The sequence below is a fragment of the Lissotriton vulgaris genome, chromosome 5, assembly GCF_964263255.1.
Source record: "Lissotriton vulgaris chromosome 5, aLisVul1.2, whole genome shotgun sequence".
NCBI lineage: Eukaryota > Metazoa > Chordata > Amphibia > Caudata > Salamandridae > Lissotriton > Lissotriton vulgaris.
In genome coordinates, this window is record NC_141693.1 from 441536301 (window position 1) to 441561982 (window position 25682).

The 25682-nt window shown below is 47.7% G+C and overlaps 1 protein-coding gene across 3 annotated transcripts in view; it reads left to right on the top strand.

Moving 5' to 3' along the window:
- The window catches only part of PRDM2 (PR/SET domain 2), a 434311-nt gene that overhangs the window by 193036 nt on the left and 215593 nt on the right, over positions 1–25682 (top strand). The window lies entirely within an intron of this gene.

Below are 25682 nucleotides of genomic sequence, written 5' to 3' on the forward strand. Positions count from 1 at the left end.
ATTTCATTGTCATTTGAATAGATATGATGCTTGTCGCTAGGAAATTTCTATAGTTGAGAATTTTCTTTCTTCTTTGAATCGTATACTGTGTATATTTGTGCATTTATTGTATACTGTACGTACATGCTAAATGTTTGTCGTTAACCTGTTCGCCTCGAAGGCACAGAAAAATGGGTGGAACGGATGTCGGCATGCCGACTAAATCTTCTTATGGCTCCGATGACGTCACGCGGAGTCGCGAGCGGGGCTCTACCATTGTGACGTCCTCGTTGATGTGGGAGAGCTTTGAAAAAAGTTTCAGTTGAATGCTGCACAAGGGGCAATTCAAGAGGTGAGGAATCCACAGGCAGATACTGTACCCATCAGAAAAAGTGTTACCAAAGGTAAGTAACTTTCTCCTTTCTCTATAATCTTCAAAAATCATTCAAACAAACTCCAACTAAACCCATTGTTGAATCAGGACTCTTACGCCAACCACGTGAACCATACAAACAGCCGAAGGGCATTTTTCTCCTTTGTGAACCAGCGTCATTTGATGCCAACAGTCAGGCCCCTTCAGGTTGCCTTAGTATCTGCACCTGGAAAGAAACAAAAGCAGTAGCACTGTATCTACTCATCATATATCTATCATCAAAGGCGGGGGGAAAAACATGACATCCCAATAATATCAATAACATAAGTCAGACATTTGCTTAATTAACCAATGGGAGGGATAATACCTGCCACTGTGTCCTTAATAGAATTTAAATTTCTTAACGCAATGGCTAGAATTGTCTTTATTCTATTTCTGGAATGGAGGCTTTGGATTATGCTAAAGTTGTCCCGCAATATTAAATGCAACATCCACTACTGGTTTATTGAGAATAAAAACTATAAAAAAGTGAAATCAGAAGGCCATTCTGCCATGGCCATTAGCTCCTCAATTCGAGAACCGGTGGAAAAAGCTTTAAAGGCCATTGCTCCACGCATAGAATGTGCTCCAAAGCAGGACATAACAATGCCAGCTTCAGCCAAAATCCACGTGCCCTGCCTAGCCAAAGTTGCGGAAGTGACCAGGCAGAAAGGTTTCTGCAATAAAGTAACTGCCCAGCATGATCACTTCGTTATTCCCAAGTATGCTCCTCCTAACATTTAAAACATTTAACCACACAATTTGTGATGGTTAGGAAAGGCAGAATAAACAATACATCTAAAATCAGTTTTAGTACGTCTAGAAATGGAAAAAGACTCCCCTGAAGGAGTAAACAGTCGTACGTGCTAAATCCAAGGCTCAAATGTCCGAAACCCTTCTGCAGGAAATTAAACACAGAAGTTGGGTACATTTTGCTGACAATTGCTTATGTGAAAGGTCTTTGTTAGCTGGCCAGGCTCTGAGGGAAAGTAAGACAACATCTACATCCCATAAAGTAGAATACTTCGGTTGCGGGGGACATACCATCCTTATTCCCTATAGTACTTTACACTAAAGAAGATGTTCCCCAATGGGTTGCAGTCCAGATGAGGATGACCTGCACAAATGGCAGAACGGACGTTTTTCACCATCCAAGTCTTGTGTGGCAAGATCTGGCAGAAAATTCACAATGATCCACATCCTGTTTACCGCACCAAGAAACCCAGCGACACCAGGCAGATTCATAACGTTTTTATGTAGGATGAGACCATAATTGGGATAGGAAGAAGTGTATCTGGCAAAACTCATGGCATTTTGCAACCTCACCTGAAAGTCACCATATCATGAGTCACACAAGCCCCTGAGTCACTAGTGGATGATGAAGTCTTGCCGGATCAGCTAGAAGGTCCGGAGGAGGGGGGGGGGGGGGTGCAATTGACTTGGAAGGGCACAGGATAACTCATTCATCACTGGAACCATGGCTGGGCTTTCCAATAAGGTGTATCCAGAATCCATTCTACTTTTTGTCATCTCACCAGTGACCGCACTGTCTGCATCATTAAAAATGGTGGAAAAGCAAACAGACATATCGACCAGTCTTTGAGAAAAGCATCTGAGCTTAGTGCTCGATGGTCTGGCCTCTGACTAAAAAAGAGCAGGAGTTGCGCAGTGAGCCAGGAGGCAAATAGATCGGCTGTGCAGGGACCATGGTGCAGGTTCAAGAGATGTAGTCTCCAATCATTGGAATTGCGGAGAAATCCGGAATTCCATTCTGCTCCCACAATGGACCGGCCAGGGATGCATTCCGCCTTCACCAATATCTGATTCTGGAGGCAATCATGCCACAAATGTTTGGCAATCTTCACCAGAAGACGTGATTTTGTCCCTCCCAGTAGATTGCTGTATCGGACCGCCGATACATTTTCCAACCTCAAAGAAGTGGAACAACTCGCTTTGTGTGCTGACAGGGTACGGGTCGCAGAGGAGCCCACCAATAATTGAAGGCAATTGATGTGAAGGAAGAGTTCCTCCAGGGACACCTGCCCCATCTCTATGGAACCACCGTGGGCTCCCTATCCCCAGCGAATCGATCACCACCTCCGGGACCGAGACAAAAATTGCTTTGCCATTCCAGGCATCCATATGCTCCAGCCACCAAGACATCTCAGTCTTGATCTCCTCGGACAAGGAAATCTGCTTGGAATTAGTCAGCCCTTTGTAAAGGTGTAAAATCTTCAACCACTGAAGGGCCCGGTAATGGAGGGTACCCAGAAAAATGGCTTGAATGGAAGAAGCCAATTGCCATACTAGGCATGCCAAGGTCCTCAGTGATTTAGTCGGAGAGGCTAGGGCTCTCCTCAACCACTCCTTTATGGATAATCGTTTCCTTAAGGGTAAGAGAAGTTGGTTTCCGACCGAGTCCACTTGGAAGTCCAGAAAATTCAAGATTTGCGACAGATTCAGAACTGATTTCTTCATGTTGAGGGCAAACCCCAGATCCTGAAAACGCAGACCCATCCAGGGCAGGTGAAGGAGAATGGTTTCTCTATCTTGCGCCATGACAAGAATATCATCTAAGTATATGATCAGTCGCACCCCTTGCTCCCGAAGGTACTGAACAACTGTTCGAAGGAGCTTGGAGAAACACTTTTGAGCCGAGGACAGACTGCAGGCCATGGCGATAAACTCGTACCATAGATGATGCCACTGGAATTGGAGAAACCTTTGATGGGTAGCAAAAATTAGAACCGCCAAATATGAGTCTTTGAGATTTAGGCATCCTTGCCAGTCTCCTTCTTGCAAAAGGTCTTGTAACAAATGTATGCTTTCCATCTTGAAGTGGCGATACACAATCCAGGAATTGAACTCTTTGAGGTTGAGAACCAAACCGAATTCCTGACCCTTCTTGGGAACCAAACAAAATGTACTGGCAAAACCTCCCTGGTGCAGGGAAGTCTGGGCCACGGCTACTTTGGTTATAGGGAATAAATGTCTTTGTCTATGAAATTGGTCTCTGCTTGAGACGAATGGAGAGGGAAAGGATGTCTCCCTTGACCTGGCGATGAGTAAAACTCCGTTGAAAACCCTGAACGGTATGCAATACCCATGGGTCTTGTGATATCATTTGCCAATTGTGGGAAAACAATTGAATCCCCCCACCCCAATAACGTCTAGTTGTAGAAGAATGATCATCTGTGTAAGAGGAACTGCAGCGTTGTCTCCGCCTCTGTATTCCCCCACGACAGGCACGTCCTTGCTCCCTGTTGCATGTGAGGTAGAAGTTGCAGGTGTGTGTGGGAGCTCCCCCACCTCTATGCGCATATGCACGAGAGGCCTGGTGGAAACTACGGGCTGAGGCTCGGTCCAAGTGCAGCCCAGTCCCAGATTTTGGTAAGTGGACCAGAAATGTCTAGGAGTTTATCCTGACACCCGCCCCAGGCCTTATTGAGACCCTTCTTGGGATCTTTGGCAAATTTCTTGATAAATGTGGCCATGTTAGGATCAAGCTCAGGAGTATCCGCCAATTTGCCTTAGAGGGATGGGTGTGGGCACTCAGACCGCAATGTATTGCACACTTCATGCTCTAAGCCCTGTCGCAGATCATCTCGTACATAATAGGCCACTTCAACCCATTCTGTAGATAGGGTGTATAATCTTTCTAGGTTCAAAAATCAGAACGCCTGTCCCCGCAAACATATACAGAATCCCTGCTCTCATTTCATGAGTTACAGATAATTTCCAGCCCTCACACAATTTAAAAACATTTTCAAAACAGTCCTGTGAACATTTCCACATTGATTGTTAAACAAAATGTGAACACAACGTCTGAGCAAATTCTTACCTCTGGCAGTACATAAAAGCCAAACTACCTGTACTCTGATTCTGCATGAAAGCTGTACTGAAAATGTGCAATTTGCAGCCAAGTTTCATGCAAACTTTAGGCAACCTGTACAAAGACTTAAGATGCACACAGCTACTAAGTATGTGATCATTTAACTTCTGCACAATCTTTGCATGTGTAAATTGTGAGACTTGCTGTACATGGTATGCACACAACCTTCCATCAGCCTGTACACTGGCTGTGTACACCGCTTGCACACATCTTCAGTACCTAACTTACATATTAGCACTGTATATGTTGTACACCAAACAGCTGTGCCGTGTTTTTCTGGTCCATCCTTCATGTGCTGATCCAGTGTAAGTTTTTTCTTTGAATTATGGGACTTGTAGCATTTGTTTATTACATTATAAAACAGGACTTCAAGTCCCGAAACTCAGAAGAAAAATACCTCGACTGGCGCAGCGCATCACACAGGGACCTGGGATAGTTAGCAACTATGACAAAAGCACACAAACAGACATGTTCCTTATATTCTTCATTTCTCAGAGTTATCCTTTTGAAAGCCTGGATATAAAGTGATATGTGCTGTATGTAACGGTTCACAAAAAAAAGCCCCAGCACAGGGGACAGTGAGAATAATGTGATGTTCTTCTGCCACCCCGTTTACCCCAACTCACCACCTAGACACTTGCAAAACAACCTCAAATAAACCAAAAGTATTAAAACGTTATATGGTGTGGAAGAGTGTTCTTTTTGCATCTAATAGTAGCAGCTAATATAAAGGTGTTCAGTGGCACTCAAACTCTTGTGGGGGTACATATGGGTCTCTTCAGCAGGTACAATACCAACTGGTCTATCTCACTTATAGGCTTTAGTTTGTGTCCTGGTTTCGAAGAACCTTGCCTGCCCTGTGTATCCTGCTATAATAATTCATAGACACCACACTATGCATAATCAGCACATCTCCTAAGTCAACCTTAGGAAATGCACACACACATTACAGTGAGGCAAATTATGCGGAATACTTTGCACTGCAAGAGGTAAACTCTTTGAAGGTCTGTGGAAGAAGTTGAGACCGGCAACGAAGGTTGTGTTGGATAGACTACAGGAGAGGAAAATGGACACTATACTCAAGTCTACTCAAGAGACGAGTAACCGCAGAGTGCCAAGGAACACTATCTTTTCAGCAGTGTGGTGTGTGAATGGCTGAATGGTGAAGTATCTGTACACATAAGGTCATGGCTCCATCTCTTCTTCCCTACCACTTTCGTTCTCAAAAGATGCTCTGGAAAGAGCTCACAGACATTACCTAGGGCATTTTTGGAGGTACCTGTTCCCACTCCACCTAGGGAGCCTTTCAAGCTATCTACATTGCTTTAATGACTCTACAACACACAGGAAAATGCCAACGCCTGGTTATCCTACTCTCTTGCTGTTATGTTATTAGTTATGTTATTAGGTGTTTGTAAAGGGCAGCATCAGCTGTTCAATCTCCCCTCACTCCTCACTAGGTGCAGCACATGCAAATATAGATACAACACAATACAAAAACAGGTGAAGTTCAATCATCTCCAAACCATTGTTCCTTAACATGCACAGAAGTTAATATATATGTATCTACAGTGAAAGCTTTCTCCCAAACAGAATAGGTACAGTACAGGCTCCCATGAACAAGCTTGGCTAACACACAAAGCTGATACAGAAGCAAGTTTCTCTTTCAAACAAATAAATGATATAGCATGGAGACGGTATGCATACAAAAGTAAGCTTCTCCCACTTGCACAGCAGATACAGAAAGCCCAATGCTGTGCAAACTTCTTATACACCCGGAACCGATACAATCGGATATGCTTCAATGTCTCAGACTGAATAGCAGTGGTCACATCAGTGCAAGCTTCCGTCATACACAGAACTGGTACAGTGCAAGAGTTGTCAATGCTTACAAACAGGGGGGGGCAAGATATGGATCCATAATGAAGGCAGATTAAGTATAGCCCTGCCAAATTAAGCATCCTGGTTCATTCACAGAGACCAAGTACAATACAGGTATGTCTAGTCCCAAACGTTCCTCATACAAAGAGCATTTACAGAACAGAAAAATTGGAGTTAAAGCTTCCCTGGTAAACGGTAGGTATGGCAGTAACGTTTTTACATACAGTGGATAAAGTCAAGCACTTGAAGTGCAAACTTCACTTGCACAGAACAGGTACCACACCCAGAATTTTTGCAATGTGGAAAAGCTTCTACAGTGCAAGTCACCTCTATGCACAGGACAAATACCAGAACAGCAGTGCAAGATATATATATATATATATATATATATATTCGTGGAATCCTGTAAGATTAGCTCACACGCCTTCAGTCGCGCATTAACCAAAAAGCAGGACACGGACCCAGATTACTTTGTCTCTATGTTTTATTTGCCCAAAGTCAGATATATGCAGGTTACAAGTATTTGCAGTATAACTTTCCGTCTGCTCACACATGGAACCATTATACAGACTGGGACTAGCAATAGTAAGAGATGGACATGATTTCTTTATATATAGAACAGTTGCAATACAGACATACGTAGTGTATGGTTTGCTCCTCTCTCACACAGACCAGACCTAGCAAGAGCAGCAGGTTACTCTTAAGCTCACACATTTAACACTGATAAAGTTCAAGAACCAACAATGCAACCATCTGTCACAGAACAGGTGTTGCATTGCTATCTCTCTCCATATCTATCCATCTCTTTATCGCTCTATCTCTCTCTATCTCTTTATCTCTCTATCTATCTATCTCTCTATCTCTGACTCCCACTGTCTTTTAAATTCCCACACAAATCTTTTCCTGAGAGACCAGACAGACTCAAGCTAGAGGTTTTACTCCATACTACTTGCTGGCATTCGAAGAGGCAGCATGGGAGGACTGCCATCTTTCGTTCTTTGCTGGACCCATTACAGAAGTAAATTTGATATAGTCTACAGAGACTCAAACAAAGTGGTCAACCAGCAGTAAACTATACTTTTCAATTGGTAAGGAATGATGGCATTACCAGTTCTCTAACACGTCAGCAATCTAGGAATGATAAAGTAATGAGAAAGTATTCCAAAAGCATACAGATATGTCTGTAGGAGAAACATGTAAGATACCTACCCATTTTAAACGGAGGAACTGGAAAAAATGTACTCAGACGGCATTTGAATATATGCTATTGCAGGATAAGCCCCCGCTTAGTAATACCCTCAAAAAGGCGCGGATGGAGTATGAACAATGGATATCGAAGGCGCTAGACAAGGTGGCTAAAAAACAACAGAGCCTGTAAGTCAAAGGTACTAAGGAGTGATAATCAACACTGGTATAATTGCACGGAAGTGAACCTAACTAAAGACCATCAACAGTAGCTGATTGAGTCCTATCAGCCCACCCAATGGCGGAGCCTCATCATGTAGGACTCCAATACCAAGGTAAGTAAGAGGGCCAACATGGTTTTGCACGTTAAATCATCCCACTTGAATATGTTTGGTGTAGATTTAACTTTTGAGCAATGTAAAAATGCAATGTCTACATTGTTCTTTTCTTCTTTCTTTTTTTCCTTCTTGTATTCTCACAGGAAAAATCCATCGCATCACCACGACAATACTGACAAGATGTGGTAGGATGGTTCCGTTTTGTTCATATATTGTACATTTCCTTAACTCTTGCACACACATTATAGTGTCTTGCAGTAGCAGATATTAATTCGGCCCTGACGAATGCCAGTGATTCTTCACATTTAAGGCAGAAACATGTTGGCCCTCTTATATCTTACTTAGTTTTCTATCAAGCAAGTCAAACAGTGATTTTTTCCACACTGTTTTTTCACTATTTTTTAACCTGACGTCCAGGCAAACGCTAATAAAGGTCTTTGTTTGCCTCGATAGCCATTTTAATCACACACTATTTTATTTTCTTTTCCTGCACTGCACATATCAGTCTCCCACTCAAGTCTAACAACGGTGGTGACCTTACCTCGGTCGAGTAATGCATCGCTAATTGACAACTGGGCGATTGCACACTTACCTTGGTATTGGAGTCCTACATGATGAGGCTCCGCCATTGGGTGGGCTGATAGGACTCAATCAGCTACTGTTGATGGTCTTTAGTTAGGTTCACTTCCGTGCAATTATACCAGTGTTGATTATCACTCCTTAGTACCTTTGACTTACAGGCTCTGTTGTTTTTTAGGTAGTCTTACAGGGGGTATTAGCCTGTTTTGTCGGTAAACATTTCCCTCGGACCCTCTCTTACGAGTTGTTTAGATAGCTAGACAAGGTGGCCCCATGGACCCTAAAAGCCCCAGTACGTAAGAGTAGGTCGGCCCCTTGGTCCACCGATGAATTGCGCGCGGTTAAAGCCAGATGTAAAAGATCGGAACATCTGTGGCGCAAGGATTATGACACAGCCCTGAAAGAGGCATATAGGATCAGTCTGAAGGAGTACCATGGAGGGATTAACAAGGCCAAGAGAGAATTTATCCAAGGGAGGATTGATTCCTCGGAAAATTCCTCCAAAGAGCTCTTTCTAATTTATAAAGAACTCACGATGCCTACAAGGGTAGAGACTAAAGATCTTTATTCCACGGAGATATGCGAATCTATCGCAGATCATTTTGTGAATAAAGTGGAACAGATCTATATGTCCTTTCAGCAGGACCCAGGTGATGGAAACTCTGTGGGGGATACCTGCCTTGCACCTATTAAGAAAGTCCATCTTAAGGAATTCATGGTGCCCCCAAGGGAGGAACTGATAAATCTTATCATGAGTATCCAGTCAGAATCCCCTTTAGATGTGGCTCAGCCTAAAATTCTTAGTCAATAGGTCCATCTCCTGTGGAACTATATAGGCAATTTGGTGACCCTCTCGTTTCAAGAAAGATATGTGCCTGAGGAATGGAAACTGGCACAGGTAGTTCCCATTAAAAAGAAAGCTAACTTGAATATTTCCCAATTGGATAACCTCCAGCCCATTTCTCTTCTTCCTTTCTGTGCCAAGGTGGTGAAAAAATTGGTGAATAACCAGTTGGTTAAATTTGTGGAGGACAGGAGGAAAATCATCTCCTACATGTTTCCCAGTTTGGTTTTAGGGCCAAACATTCTACTGAGATGCCCTCCTTTCCTCAACAGAGATGCTTCGTCAGAGAGTGGATGAAGGACAGACTGCCGCTCTAATATTGCTGGACTTAAGTGCGGCATTTGATACCGTGTCGCACGTTAAACTTCTGACCAGTTTGAGCGAGTTGGGGGTTGAAAGGCTAGCCTATGAATGGATGGTCTCTTTTTTGGCGGACAGAAAATTCCAAATGCACTGTCCCCCCCTTTAGGTCCACGTCCCGTTCTCTAAAACAAGGGGTCCCGCAGGGCTCTATTTTGAGCCCTACGCTGTTTAATCTCTATATGGCACCCCTGGCCAGGATGGTGGAGTCCTACGGGGTGGACATTGTATCCTATGTGGATGATACGCAACTGGTGGTTACTTTATCTCACAACCCAGTTGAGACGGCGGACATTTTTTCTGCATGCCTGGTATCTCTTGCAGCTTGGATGAAGAGCAATTGCCTTCGCCTTAATGGCAATAAGACTGAACTACTGGTGATTGGCTCTTCTCCATCCATTTGGTCATCCGCATGGTGGCCCACAGAATTGGGTCCGACACCTGCCCCCTCTAACACAGTGAAGAACTTGGGTGTTCTGCTGGACACCAATCTTTCATACTCCCAACATATTGCCAAGATAGCAGGGAAATGTTATGGCATATTGAAGGTCCTACGCAAAATCTTGGATCTGAAAGAGACACGTTAGTGATAAATTCCGTACCTTAGAATATCCCCAGGCATCAGACTGGATCCGGCAATTTTTGCGTAGCAGTACCCTTGAGCGTCGGTAGGCGTCTTCTGCGGCTCCGTCGCCGGCGTCGTGGGCGCCGTGATGACGTTGTCGGAGTACTTAGCCGCCGCTTCCGCGTGCTGACGCCAGTTCTTCTTTTTTACGCGCCAGCAGCGCAGATCCGGAAAAAGTGGTACCTTAGTCACTTTTTGACTAAATCTTTTTTGATCTTTTGATCATCCTTTTTCGAGTCTTCGACTCCGATCGGTGCCGATAGGGATGCCTGGTTTCAAGCCCAGTGAAGATTGCGACCGACTGATGTCGGTCACGGATCCTCACCGTCGGTGTCTCCACTGTCTCTGCGTCGACCACGACGACAAGACCTGCCTCGACTGCCGGGCCCTTACTTCGAAAGCTAGATGGGAGCGGTCCCGTAAACGACTCGAACTCCGGCAGTCGGCCCCCGCCGAGTGAGGTCCCGGTCCGGACGGAGGTTGAGGGACCGGTCGCGGGAGCGGAGCCGTCATAGCTCCGGGAGTCAACATCACTCCTCTGGGTCGAAGTCGTCAGGTAAGCACAAGAAGTTGAAGAGACGTCATCGCTCTTCCGACTCTAATTCCCAGACCGCATTCCCGTCGGCTCCGCCGGACAGGGAATCCAAGAGGTATGAGCAGTATGGCAAAAAGATCTTCTCCTCCCTTAGTCTGGGACTGCGGTCTTCCAACACTGCATGCCTCTTGGGCCGCTACACCCACTCTCTGTGGGATACGGTCGCAGAAGTGCTGCCAGAGTGTCCGTTGGAGGTACGGGCCAAACTCTGCCAAGCCCTTGTGGAAGGTCGGGATGCAGCCAGATATTCTATCCGGTGTGGACTGGATACCACCGACTCACTGGGCAGAGCGATGGCAACGACGTGGTGGTCAGACGCCATGCCTGGTTGAGGTCAGCCAATTTCTCTGCCGATGTCCAGAACTCACTGATGGACATGCTGTTCGATGGCCGTCGGCTTTTTGGCGACAAGGCAGACCATGCGCTTGAGCGTTTTAAGGACTACAGGGCCACGGCCAAGTCCTTGGGCCTCTCGGCCCCACGCTAGCAATTGGCTGCCTTTCACTCCTTTCGTGGCCACTGAAGGGGTGTACCCACACGTGCTGCCAGTCACGCTCTACAGGGTAATACCCAACGCAGTGGCGGCCGTGGAAACCGCCGTGGCGGCGGTAGGGGACAACGGCGAGGTCAGTCCACACCTTCCCCTGCAGCATCCGCCTCAAAACCCTCCTAGTCCGTGCTTTCAGGCCCATGTGACGCCAGTGGGTGGCAGGGTTCGCCATCACCTCCTCCACTGGCGCACTGTCACGTCGGACAGGTGGGTGCTGCAGATCGTCTGAAGGGGCTACTCCCTCCCCTTCGAGGCGACTCCTCCAGCCATGCCACCGCAGAACCACCGTGTATCGGGGGATCATTTGCGACTTCTGCAGGAGGAAGTTACGGCCCTCTTGGCCAAGGGGGCCATCGAGCGCGTTCCTGGGCCAGAAGTAGGGTGTGGTTGCTACTCCCACTACTTTCTGGTACCCAAGAAGGGCAAAGGGGGCCTACGCCCTATCTTGGACCTACGGAACGTCAACGGCCTCCTCCGGAATGAGAAGTTCAAGATGCTGACACTGGCTCAGGTTGTAGCTGCCCTGGACCCAGGAGACTGGATGGTAGCGTTGGACTTGCAGGACGCTTACTTTCACATTCCTGTCCTGCCGGCCCACCGGCGCTACCTGCGGTTCACGGTTGGCCACAAGCACTTTCAGTACACCGTGCTCCCCTTCGGCCTTACCAGCGCCCCACGGGTGTTCACAAAGGTGATGGCGGTGGTCGCAGCTCATCTGCGCAGGTTAGGGGTTTCAGTCTTCCCCTACCTCGACGACTGGTTGTTGAAGGCGGGCTCGCCCCAGACAGTCGTCAGCCACCTCCAGACTACGGCGGATCTCCTGCACCAGCTGGGGTTCTCCATCAATGTGCCGAAGTCACACCTGTGCCCCTCTCAGAAGCTCCTCTTCATCGGAGCGGTTCTAGACTCTGTGCGGTTTCGGGTTTATCCGCCAGAACAGCGTGTCCGGGATATTCAGGCTCTCATCCCACTCTTTCAGCCTTTATCCCGGATCTCGGTCAGGTTGACGCTGCGGCTTCTGGGGCTGATGGCCTCCTGCATCCTACTGGTGCATCACGCCAGGTGGCGGATGCGGGCTCTGCAGTGGGACCTGAAGTTTCAGTGGGCCCAGCATCAGGGCAACCTGTTCTACCACGTCCTGATCTCGGAGGGCACTGCGAGACAGCTGCAGTGGTGGCTCACGGACCACGATTGGGTCAGCGGCAGATCCCTCTCCCTTCCTCAACCGGAGTACGTAGTTGTGACGGACGCGTCCCTCCAGGGCTGGGGAGGCCACATGAGAGGCGGAGATCAGAGGCCTCTGGTCTCCGGCGGAGTCCCGGCTCCATATCAACCTTTTGGAGCTGCGGGCGATTCGTCTAGCTCTGAAGGCATTCCTCCCCTCTGTCCGAGGGAGTGTAGTGCAGGTGTTCATGGACAACACCACCGCCATGTGGTACTGCAACAAACAGGGCGGGTGGGGTCGTGGACCCTATGCCAGGAGGCTCTGCGCCTCTGGCAATGGCTGGAACATCAGGGCGTGACCCTGGTGGTTCAACACCTGGCAGGTTCTCTGAATGCCAGGGCGGACAAATTCAGCCACCGGTGCATGATGGATCACGAATGGCTGGCGCAAGGTCTCTTTCTGCAGTGGGGAGAGCCTTGGTTAGATCTATTCGCCACCGAAGAGAACGCGCAATGTCATCAGTTCTGCGCGTTGGAATTTCCAAGGCAGCACTCGCTCGGAGACGCTTTTCGTCGCGAGTGGGGTTGCGGTCTGTTGTACGCCTTTCCGCCTATACCACTTCTGCCCAGAGTGCTGAAGAAGATCAAGCGCGACCGGGCCCAAGTCATCCTTGTGGCTCCGGACTGGGCACGTAGGTACTGGTATCCAGAGCTACTCAGTATGTCAGTCGATCCCCCGGTTCGTCTGCCTCTTCAGGAGGACTTTCTGTCGTAGCAGCAGGGGACGGTCCTCCACCCGAACCTGTCCAGTCTCCACCTCCATGCTTGGAGATTGAGCGGCGACAGTTGAGCCCATTTGATTTCCCTCCTGAAGTCTGTAACATCATTCTGGCAGCCAGGCGTCGCTCCACAAAGTCGGTATACGCCTGCAGGTGGAACAGATTTGTGGCATGGTGCACAGCAAAGGCTGTGGATCCTCTCTCTGCCCCTCTTTCTGAGGTTCTTCTCTTCCTTCTTTCTCTTGGCCAGCAGGGCTCTGCTCTTCGCACTATCAAGGGCTATCTTTCTGCCTGATCAACCATCTTTGTTCAAGTCCCCTATTGTAAATCGATTCCTAAAAGGCATCACTCACACATTTCCACTTGTTCCGTTTGTGATGCCTCAGTGGGACTTGAACCTTGTACTTACATTTCTGATGTGCGCTCCCTTTCAGCCACTTCACAACTGTCCTCTCCGCCTTCTTACACTGAAGACTGCTTTCCTGGTTGCCATCACCTCTGCCAGGAGAGTGAGTGAGCTCCAGGCCCTCTCTTGTACTCCTCCTTTCCTTTCTGTCCATCCGGACAAGGTTGTGTTGGCGTACTAAGCCGTCTTTCCTGCCCAAGGTTGTCACAGCCTTCCACATCGGGCAGTCCATCACTTTGCCAACATTCTTTCCGCCACCGCACCCCTCTAAAGAGGAAGAGCGGCTCCACCGTCTGGACCCAAAACGTGCGCTCTCATTCTACTTGGATCGCACACGCCAGTTCCGAGTGGATGACCAACTCTTTGTTGGCTATGTGGGCGCTAAGAAGGGGAAGGCGGTACATAAGAGGACCATCTCCCGATGGATCATCTTGTGTATCCAGGCATGCTACTCCTTGGCTAGAAAGGTGCCCCCTGTTGGATTGCGGGCTCACTCCACCCGAGCCACGGCGACAACTACTGCCCTGGGCCGGGGAGTGCCCTTGCAGGACATTTGCCAGGCAGCTACGTGGGCCTCGCTGCACAGGTTTGCAAGACACTATTGCCTGGACAGTCAAGTCCGGAGGGATGGCTTCTTTGGCCGTTCCGTCCTCCAGGACTTTCTGGTGTGATTATTGGTTCGCAGACCCACCACTGGGGTTGGTATTGCTGGGGTATCTATTCTAAGGTAAGGAATCTATCACTAACGTGTCTCTTTCAGATGCACAAGTTACTGCTTGTGTAACGATAGATCTTTAAGAGACATTAATTAGTGATGGATTCCTTATCGACCCACCCATCCTCCCCGTTCTGCGAACCGATATCTAGGGTTAAGGTCATCCCCTTTCAGGGCCCTAGTTTCAATGGCACCAGTGTTGGTTTTTAACACGGCTCAGCGCTTCTGGCGTGGAAAAGCTGTGGCTAAGAACTGACGTCAGCACGCGGAGGCGGCATCTAAGTACTCCGACGTCATCACGGCACGGACGCGGAGCCGCAGACGACGCCTACCGACGCGCAAGGGTACTGCTACGCAAACATTTCCGGATCCAGTCTGACGCTGGGGATATTCTAAGGTAAGGAATCTATCACTAACTAATGTCTCTTACAGATATATCGTTACACAAGTAGTAACTTGTGCATCTCCTACCTATCACAGCTAGAAAAACATTAGTGCATGCCTTGGTCACATCCCATCTAGACTACGGGAATTCCCTGCTGTGTGGCCTTAGCAATAAGGGCCTGAACCAGCTACAATAAACGCGGCGGCCAGGTTGGTTTTAAAGCTGCCTAGGAAGTCCTCGGGGAAGTGTGCGTTACAGACCTTGCACTGGCTCCCCGTGAGAGAACGCATTCGGTTTAAGACCATGTACATAAGTCATCAGATTGCACATGGCGAGGGCCCGATGCATCTTCATAGGCTAATTACCATATACCGCCCGAAACGTCTTTTTAGATTTATGGGCAGTATGCAGTTCTTGTTCCCCCTCCTATACAAATCACGGATGGGTGGGCGCTCTTTCAGGTTCTTGGCAAGTAAGCAGTGGAATGATCTTCCGGTTGAGCTCCGTATGGAACCGTCGGAAACAAGGTTCCAACAGAAACTCAAGACCTATCTGTTCCCTGTAGCCTAATATCTTCCTAGCGCTTCCCCTCCCCTTGTCTCCTTTTCCCGGTGTAGGTGGTGATCTATATGCTTATTTTAGGTGGGAATGCATCCTAGCGCAGAGACGCACTGTTCTAGTGTATTCAGGCGCTTAATAAATGTTTTTATAATTATTATTATTATTCAAAGATGGCCTTCCGTGAATATGTACGATTCAGAAAAGGGGGTGGTGATGAACAGAGTGTCTGCATTAAGCAGACCACTCTTACCCAGTCCAAAGATCAGGGCTTGATCCATCACCGTTATTTATCTCACTGCACCATCCCAGCTCAGAACCTGGCTTTATGCAAATCAGTCTGTCCCTGGCCCAGTGCATCATGGGAACAGGGCAGACTAAACTACCAAGCCAATTCTTCACCAGAAAGGAGACAAGCTACCGGGGACCGGTTTCTGGCATTTCAGCTGTCTTCGGCCCGGCTTGCTTGAATCCTGATGGTGCAGTGAGAAAGGGACTCATGTCTGAGTATACCCTGCCACACCTATAGTGGCCAAAAACGATTCAGAAAAGGGGGTGGTGATGAACAGAGTGTCTGAATTAAGCAGACCACTCTTACCCAGTCCAAAGATCAGGGCTTGATCCACCAACGTTATTTATCTCACTGCACCATCCCAGCTCAGAACCTGGCTATATGCAAATCAGTCTGTCCCTGGCCCAGTGCATCATGGGAACAGGGCAGACTAAACTACCAAGCCAATTCTTCACCAGAAAGGAGACAAGCTACCGGGGACCGGTTTCTGGCATTTCAGCCATCTTCGGCCCGGCTTGCTTGAATCCTGATGGTGCAGTGAGAAAGGGACTCATGTCTGAGTATACCCTGCCACACCTATAGTGGCCAAAAACGATTCAGAAAAGGGGGTGGTGATGAACAGAGTGTCTGAATTAAGCAGACCACTCTTACCCAGTCCAAAGATCAGGGCTTGATCCATCACCGTTATTTATCTCACTGCACCATCCCAGCTCAGAACCTGGCTATATGCAAATCAGTCTGTCCCTGGCCCAGTGCATCATGGGAACAGGGCAGACTAAACTACCGTGAATATGTGAGCATCACTAAGAGCTCTGAAGTGTCTTCCAGCTCTTTATCATTGGTTTAATGTTTGAAGATAACTGACCATTTAAAGGCAGTGCTTAGGTTTTCTTGGAACAGTAAATATAGCTGTGCAATAACTGCAATAAACACTGGTAGACCTCTTGGTTACCAATGCTTGTTATAAGTTGCTTCTGCGATCCTGCACCAGAGCACCTCTGTCAAATCAAAATGACTCATTGAAGTGGGAGGAGAACAGAGATAGATCTGGGATAATATCCCTTTTAAATTCTGCCTCAGTAGAACTGTTGCAATCTTCATAAAGACTACATTCAACGGGCAACCTTTGTTTAGAAAAATACACAGAAGATTACCTGCAGCGGCACAGTGGCCAACCTATGAAGGCCATTGCAGTTTTCACAAACCCAATGCCAGGGTTCCCAGCAGTGAACCAGAGGGACGTATTGTGGCAACACAAGATGCAGAGTCTTTGACCCTAAATACGCAGTAGCAATGACCCCGCTCACCTTTATAGTGGCCTTAAGACAACTTTTCAGGAAATAATTAGGTTTTCCCCTCGACAATGGGAAGACGTGACCTCAAAACAATAAACTCCTGCACAAGGGAAAAACATTACTGTATGTGGGTATAGCATTCATATGGAAATTCTTCTTCCTCCCATCAAGAACAGACAAAATCAACAAAGAACGTTTGTGCACTGTTTGGAGGAAGTTGCATCACTGGTAAAAAAAAAATGAAGAAGGAACTATTGCCACCATCTGAATGGAGGCATGGAGTGTAATCTGTAATTTTCTCATCCCAAAAGGGATGGCATTTTAAGCCTGGTTTTGGATCTACAAAGTGAATCACAATGTGTGCACCCTGCAGTTAAACATGAAAACTTTTCAAGAGCTCATTCTTCTTCTTCAATAAGGCCCCCCTGTGTCAGCACTCATCCTTCTTACGTTCACTTGCCAATGCATCTTGCACACTGATAGTATTTTAGGTCTGTGGTAGGTTGTAAGGATTATCAAGTGACAGTTCTCTGCTTTTGCCATAAAATCCGTAGACCATATGCAGTCCGTGCTTGTTGCTCACTTATGATGTATACTTTCCAGCAATGCTCAGTTAATTATTCATCCACAGTTTGTGATTCAGCATCAGTACCCCTAATCCCATGTTAGACACCATCAGCTACTAAAGAACTTTGAGTGCTCAGATCCCAGCCGTCTCCTTTGCCTGCTTCCTCACTCTGCGCATGCTACGTAAGATCTTCAAGTGACTACCCCTACACACAAGATGCACCGTTACACAAGCCCTTATCAGCCGACTGGACTACAGCAACGCCCTCTAAGTAGGAATCGGCGCACACTTCCTACGGAGGCTTCAGACCATACAGAAAGCTGCAGCCAGACTCTTCCTCAGCCTTCCCCGACAAACTCACATCCCATCTCCGGCAACTCCACTGGCTCCACATACAGAAAAGATGCATATTCAAGCTGCTGACCCACACACACAAGGCTTTACCCAACCAAGGACCCGCCTACATTAATCGCCGCCTGAACTTTCACAAACTATGAGAATACTCTGCTCCACCTCCCTTTCACTTGCCCATACTCCCCGCATCTACAGAAGCAGAAGTGGAGGACTCGCATTCTCCTACATTGAAGCAAAGACCTGGAACATTTTTCCCACGCACCTCCAGAACATCACCTCACTTCCGGTATTCTGAATGGCCCTCAAGACCTGGCTGTTCGAATAATCCCCCGGGACCCGCAAGTGCCTGTAAACCCTATCTGGTGATTATTCACGCTTTGTGAATCCTGATTGATTGCCAGAGGTATGTGCTTATTCGTAGCAAGAAGGAGATGCAAGTGTTGCGGAAGTTGAGGTGATGAACCTGTTGGATGTCATAGCTTTATATGTGGGGGGCTTGAACCATTTACCTGATTAAACAACTGTGTGTGTGCGTCTTTTAATGAGACTACATGCAATAGGCCACAAGCGGGCGCCTTTGCTCCGCCTATGGCCTATTGGTGTCTATTACGCGCTTCAATAGGCCATGGCTCGCAGTGGCGCGCGCACCACTCACAGGCTTTTTCTTTTTTTTTTTATCCGCTTTCCTTACAGCTGTGCGCTAGTTTTACAAATGTCTGGCTCTCTGCCACTCACGGGCCCCCAAGAGTGCTGTCTCCAAATCTCTGGGCAACCCAGACCAGGGATTGTCCTGTAGGAACAAGCTTTGTTCCCCTGGCGTGACTGTAGCCCAGAGGGAGAAGATACTGCAGACACGCCGCGGCCCGACCTCACAAGGCAGGTCAGGGAACTGTCCACAGCCACCGGAGTAGCGCCGCCATTCACTTGCCCATCGAAGTATGCACCGCCGGCTGAGTCAGGCAGGTCAGTGCCTCCATCAAGGGCCCAGCAACTCCTGTGACCGGGCCGTCCCCGGCCCCCTCTGCTCCGGTCTTCAGCCAGGCCCTCCATCGGCCACGAAATAACGGCCCGGGGGCAGCACAAACATTATGTAGGTTCCGGCTTGGATTATTGCTAGCCCCCGCTCACCTCTCGGCAGGGGCTCTCTGGTGCCCCATCACGCCTCCAAGTCACCCCCCAGGCGTCTCCACCAGCTTCAGGCGGGGAAGGTAGGCAAGGCGGCGCACCTTCCGGTGGCAGAACCACCCCACAGCAGGTCCACTCCGTTATCCACACCTCTCGAGCCTCTGCCCACAGCCTTTAGGGCTGGAGCACCTCAGCTGCTCGTCCCACTGCTGTTCCCTGTCCTCGTCGACCTTCAGTCTGTAAGGCCGCACACCACCCCGTCGCTGCTGTAATGCTTCTAAAACAAATCCAGATGCAGTCGGTTAGACAGGGTGTCAAGGGCGTCCGCCAGGGCCTGAGCAGCTAAGGGTGAGTCCATTAATGACCTGATGATGCCAAAGTACAGGATAACAGGATAGCGAAAGTTTGTTGAATGTTAGTCTTTATTCACCTATTAGCTTATCTTTTTTCTGTCTCAGGGTTATCTGTAAGTTTACTTCTACTGTTCTTGAGTGGTCATGTGTGTTCCTCTGCATGCCTGAACACCGGGGATACTGTGCCATTGCATAGCATTATAAAATGTATTTTCAGATACGTGTTTAGATTTAATGGGCTCCCTGAGTTAACAGTTAACAATATTGCCTTTCCATTTCATGATCTAACATATTGATCCGTGAGATGTGTACGAATGGCACATGCATCTGTACTGGCATGTACATACACATTTATAATCTTATGACCTGGTGTATGTGCTCTGAAAGACACACTGTTGTAGACATGCTACAAAATATAGTGTCAAATGTCTCTAAGGAAAACTAAAAACCTGTGGAGTATGGCTTTGACTGACTTCACATGGCCCAGTATTCAGTGCACCCCAAATGCCCAGGTGTGAGAATACCGAGGCCGATTCTACTGTCTGCGGGAATGCACCTTGTGAAATCACTGGCTTTTCAGAATGGAGCCTAAGGTTAGAGGGTCTGGGGTGTATGAAACGCTCACTCTAGCAGCCCCTGAGCCTGTCCCTACTCTCCTGACTTTGCACTTCCTCGCTCGCATTTACTAATAGTCCTCAATATTGGGGAAAACCTGCAGCTTTGATCTGATAGTTGCATGCCCTCTAGTTTATTCTCAAATCTACAGACTAAATATAACAATTTACTGACATTGATGGAGCGATACCCGCCGTAATTGTTAATTTCGGCCCCCACATTTCCTCAAGTAGTTTCTGGGCAACTGTAATGTGCTCCACCCATAGAAGTCTTACTGAGTGCGATCATAGTGACATAAAAGTATAAAGTAATCTGACAATGTGAAAGTGGAGCTGTGCAAAGTCGTGAAGTTCAATGGTGTGCAATTTGGCTTTATTAAAAAAAAAAAAAGAAAGAAAATTGAGCTTTCTCAACAGTGCACCGCTAAGGGGCTGATTGTGGGCCATTGAGTTAATATTCAATGTTAATTGCAGCCCGTGTGCGCTGCAATTAACATTGAATACTAACTCATAGGCCCACAATCAGCCCCGCAGCTGTGCACTGTTAAGAAAAGAAAAGCACAGTGTCAAACACGGCCTGAGCTAAAACACACGTCGTTTTTGAAACTCGGTTTTTCTTTTCTTAACAGTGCACAGCTGCGGGGCTGATTGTGGGCCTTTGAGTTAGTATTCAATGTTAATTGCAGCGCACACGGGCTGCAATTAACATTGAATATTAACTCAATGGCCCACAATCAGCCCCGCAGCGGTGCACTGTAAGGAAAGGAATGCAGCAAGTGCAAGGGCCATTTGCACGTAAACGTACGCCCTCCCAAAACCCACTTATCTGCCATTCCGTTGTGATCTTCTTGTCTCCAGCAAACAGAAAATGCCGGGTTTTCGCGGCCCGAACATTTTAAAAGCGGCGGCGCGAACAGTCTCAGGATGTGCGCGCTAAATAATGAGCACTGCGCGCTTGGGGAGCCTTCAATGCTCGCACGCCTGGGCGCGCAGGTTATTGGGAACAGTGGTCACAGGTGACCTGATCTTGAGATGATCTAGTATTGGTGACAGCAAAAGTTGAACGCAAACTACAGTGGTGGAAACGTCACATCCTATGGCTGAGCAGTACAACAACATCTTGTAACCACTACTGAAGATGCATCACAAACTACATGGGTAGCACATATGCAAGACTTGGCAGTTAAGGGCAGATGGACTTTAAGAGGAGCTCAATTCCACATCCAGTGCCCTAGAATTGAAAAGAGTAGCTGTGACGCTTCAGAAATTCCTATCACATAAAGTGGTGCTGATTTGCACAAGCAACCAATGCACTGCTTGTATGGCGCGCAATGCCCATTGGCCTGGCTCTGTATATACTATACCAAAATGAGGTATAGTGTGCAGAGTCCAGTGGAACCCCATTGGTAGGCAGAGGTAAAAGTACATAGCACCTTACTCTCTATTTGCCTTCAGCGGCACTAGGGCGGTTGGGTGCATAATGCTAAGGCCCAATGTTATCCAATTTGGGGTGGGGCCTCTGGTTGATGGCAGCTCACAAGCAGGCCACAGGGTTGTGGGAGCAAAAAGCTCCTGGTGTTCAGCTCAGGGCAAAAGGTGGTCCGAGTTAGCACACAAGGTGCACCCACAGCGGCACGGACGGCCTGGTGCTTTTTTTGCGTCTGGTGCCCCGTTGTTTTTAATGGGGATTGCCTGTTTTGGTTTTTGGCTGCAGGCTCGGTCCAGGAAGACTTCCAAGCGGAACCAACAGCTGGGCAGGTAAGTTTGAGTGCTCGAGACATAGGTGCACATCAGGTTCTTTTCTCCAGGGCGCAGGGTGGCTGGATGCAAGGGGGTATTTTGAGGTCTGATTTCACCTTACTGGGCCACTCGCGGTTTGGGGGGGGGTCTCCGTGCAGAGGCTGCAGGCGACATCAGGGAGTCTTGGAGGGGTCAACCCACAGTTGGCTCGGACTCTGGAGTGCTGTGGACCGTGCTGGGACCGGTGAGCCACCTATATTCAGGCCATAGGCATTGGGTGCAGTGGTGGTTCCAGACATCGGGCTTATTTGTCCTCCGCAGGCTCAGTCTATCTTGGGAGTTTCTTTTGAACGAGCTGCTGTTCACAGGAGATCCGGTCTTTGTGGAAGGCAGTCAGTCCTCCCAGGGGTTCTGGAGGTCACTGGCTGAAGGACAAGGCGACATTTGGTGCAGGATCTCTGGAAAGTGCAAACGGGCCAGTAGGGCTGGGGCCAAGTCAGTTCTTCTCTGCAGTCGCCTCTGCTGGGCATCTTCTTTCGTCCTTCTTAGGTTGCGGAAATCTGTCTTCTTGGTTCAGAATTTAGGGGATGTTTTAGGGGTCTCGAGGTCAGTAGCCAATGGGTCACTGACCTTAGGGTGACTACACCCTTGGTGTGTTCATCCTGGATGGGTGAGTGGGCACAATCCCTAATCCTGTTTGGAGAGTGCCTGCCTTCTGCAAGATGGCGAGCACTGAAGAGTAGGCTTCACCTCGCCTCCCCCACCTGAAGGGTAAGATTGGCAGAGGTGGGCACACTTTCTGGGTATTGCTAATTTTTCCCGCGTGTCTTCCCATAGAAAAGGAGAGGAGACAGGAAGGGGACCTTGCTCTTGATAGCTGGAGAGGCAGGGGGATTCGTTACGAAGGCAGCAAGGCCTTTGAAGCTCCCCTGCCACAGATGGCTCTTCCTGGCCTGGGGAGTTGTGACCACCTCTGCCCAAGAAAGGCTTTGTTTCTGCGCTCAGGGAGCTAAGGCTCCCACCCCAGGGGTCCAGAAACATGTCTTGTGGTGGTAGGCTGGTGTGTACCAGTCAGGGCACCCACCAGAGGATGGTCGTTTTTCAGGGGGCATCTCTAAGATGCCCTTTGAGTGCATTGTATAACAAATCCCACACTGGCATCAGTATGGATTTGTTATGCTGAGACGTTTTCTACCAAACTTCTCAGCATTCAGTAATGCCATTATGGTGCTGTGGAGTTCGTAATGACAAACTCCCAGACCTTATACTCTTTATGGCTTTACTGCACTTACAATATCTAAAAATGTACTTTGACACTATAGGGGTACATTGCTCATGTACCTGTACCCTCACTAATGGTATTGTGTACCCAGCCAGAGGGGTGTCTTACCTATACCGTAGGCAGTGGGTTGCAGGCATGCCACACAGGAATGTGTGCCATGTCAACTCTTCACTTTTCTCTGCACCAAAACATGTAGCCTGCAATGGTAGTGTGTGTTTAAGGTACAGGACCTACTATGGGTGATAAAATGTGTGTTGCAGCCCTTAGAGGCCTTCCGTGGTCAGTTACCTTGGTACTCATGGTACCTTTTACAAGAGACTTGCATGTGGCCAGAGAGGTGCCATTTGATGGTTCAAAGGTACAGTTTTGGGAAAGAACGCAGGCCCTGGGCACCTGATTGCGGGGGAACCAGGGCACATCAAGTCAAAGTGCATCAGAAATCTCGCAAAAAGTGGGGGTGTTACTGCAGCCGAAACGCAGCTCCTACACTCCCCAGTTTTTTCATCCCACTTAATGTCCTGCATAATAGCAATAGTTAACTTATATCTGAAACTCTATACCACCGTCAGTAGCATGCTGAGTTACTTCAAGTGTCCGGGGATGCACACTGCATTAAGACAACTCACTCCTCATTCTCGCCTTTCACTTTCACATTCACCCTGCACTCACAGCGATCACAATGCACTCACACTGATCACCATGCACTCATACTATTCACCCGCTCACTCTGCACTCACTGCGATCACTCTGCACACACAATGCACTTGAGCTGTTCACCCTGTAGTCATACGAACACACTACTCACCCGCACTCATGTGACGCTTCACCCACATGTCCCCCTCACTGCTCAATCTGCAGTCTCACTCAAACAAGCCCATCAACCCTGCACTTGCATCCGCACCATATGGTCACCTCACTCACCCTGCAGTCACTCCTCTTACCCTACTCTCACACTAATTCATCACTCACTGTGCACTTACATGAGCACTCCTGCCACCCACACAGTGCAGAGGATTAATGTGCCTGATACAAAGAATGTGTACCAAGCAGATCACAGAAATGTTTGAGTGTACTATGAGTAGCGTTATAAAAAAAATCTAAGGTTTGTCAGAAAGGTGCTATAGAGAGATGAGGTGCATTGTTGGTGAGTGGTACTGAGGGAATTCATGGAAAGGAAATGGGGGAGGGGGCTTCAAAAATAAATGTTGCTGCACCGTGTGTGACCAGTTCTAGGGCCAGCCCTGGCTGGGAGTGTTAAACCCCCCCCCCCCGCACACCCCCCAACGTTCTGGTCTAGTTGTGCCCCTGATACTTGTAGGTAGGCACTGGGAGTCGCACATACCCCCTCGTTTTTCAACGGTAGTATAGTAAATCTGGAATTGAGCAGAGAACAGGCGCACAGAATCCTGTCGAAGCAAATGCCAATGGTATTTAAAACTCTACAGATTTGTTAAGCAGGAAGAACCAAGAAATGCACAAGTGGTAAATTAATTATGCAGTTCTGCAGTGATGGTTTAACAAATCGGGTTCTGCAAACATCAACACACTTGCGTCAAAAAGATCCAAAATGTAAACACCTCCCCTCCAGGTGCAAAACCCAGAGACCCAAGGAGATCCTATGTCGGTGACCTTTTGGTGTGCTTGCCTTCTTATGCCTCTACTTCTGAAAGTAGTTAGGAAAATGGGCCAAGCAATAATGACCATTATTTTTATAGCCCTGACACTCATCATTAATTATAGTCATGCCTGAAGATGGACACAACTCTAGATGGCATGAGTCTGGCACAGCACTTAAGCATGGAAGCATACAACGGTTTTGGAGTGAATATTGGGAAGGTTCAGAAACACTGAGTGCAGTCGTGCTGATTCTCCGGGATCTATTGAATGCTCACAGGTTGATAATTCATCTGTAATTTGATTGTCTGACCTTGGACCTCGAGTGGCTCCAGTCTTGCTTTCTATTTGAATAGCATTTCTTTTTCTATTCCTTGAGGCTGGTAGTCTGAGCTCTATCTGCTCAGCAGTACTGAGTGTGCCCCATTAAGTACCATTAGAGGAGGGACAGGTAAACAAGCACAGAATTTATGTCGTCCATTCACACATGAAATGTACACAAGTTCTAGAAACCCTTCTAGCCGCCGGAGCCTTTTCTGCCATCTGTATTGTTTTTCTTTACAAAAGTCAAGTTTACTTGAACTCTTGTCTCAACCCAATCAATATTTGAGCGTATACGACCGTCATTCTTTTTTTTTTTTATATGATTTGAGTTGATATTCGAATTTTATCAAATAAATATATCGAATTACACTAGTGATTTAAACAATAACAGGGTTCTAGTTCGCCTTTACTAGTGAGATTGAAAGTTTCAAGGAACATTCACTTGCATGTAATGTTCACATCAAAAAAGCTTCCAGCCTCTGGCCAGGCAATCTCGGCCTCTGTAACTACTCCAGTGCCAACCAAAAATTAACTCTATAACAATCATGACTCGGTGATGATTTGCGATGTTGGACATTGTGCCTTTAAACTGAAAATGTAACTTTTGCTTTCACGCATTATCTGTCCTTATACCTTAAACACAAAAGCAGATGTCTTAAACATACTGCCTTTGATGGCATCAGCAAAGAAAGCTAAGCTGCAATTATGTTTTCTTGTTCATCTCTTCAGAAACGAGCAACCAATGAAAACAAATCAACTGATAAAATCACTTTCAAAGATATGTAAATTGTCTGATAGTGTTGCTTTGGTCCTGCTTGTACTCTTAAACTATTTTAATGATGTGTGGTAAAACTGTGCTTTCATGTTAAATGTA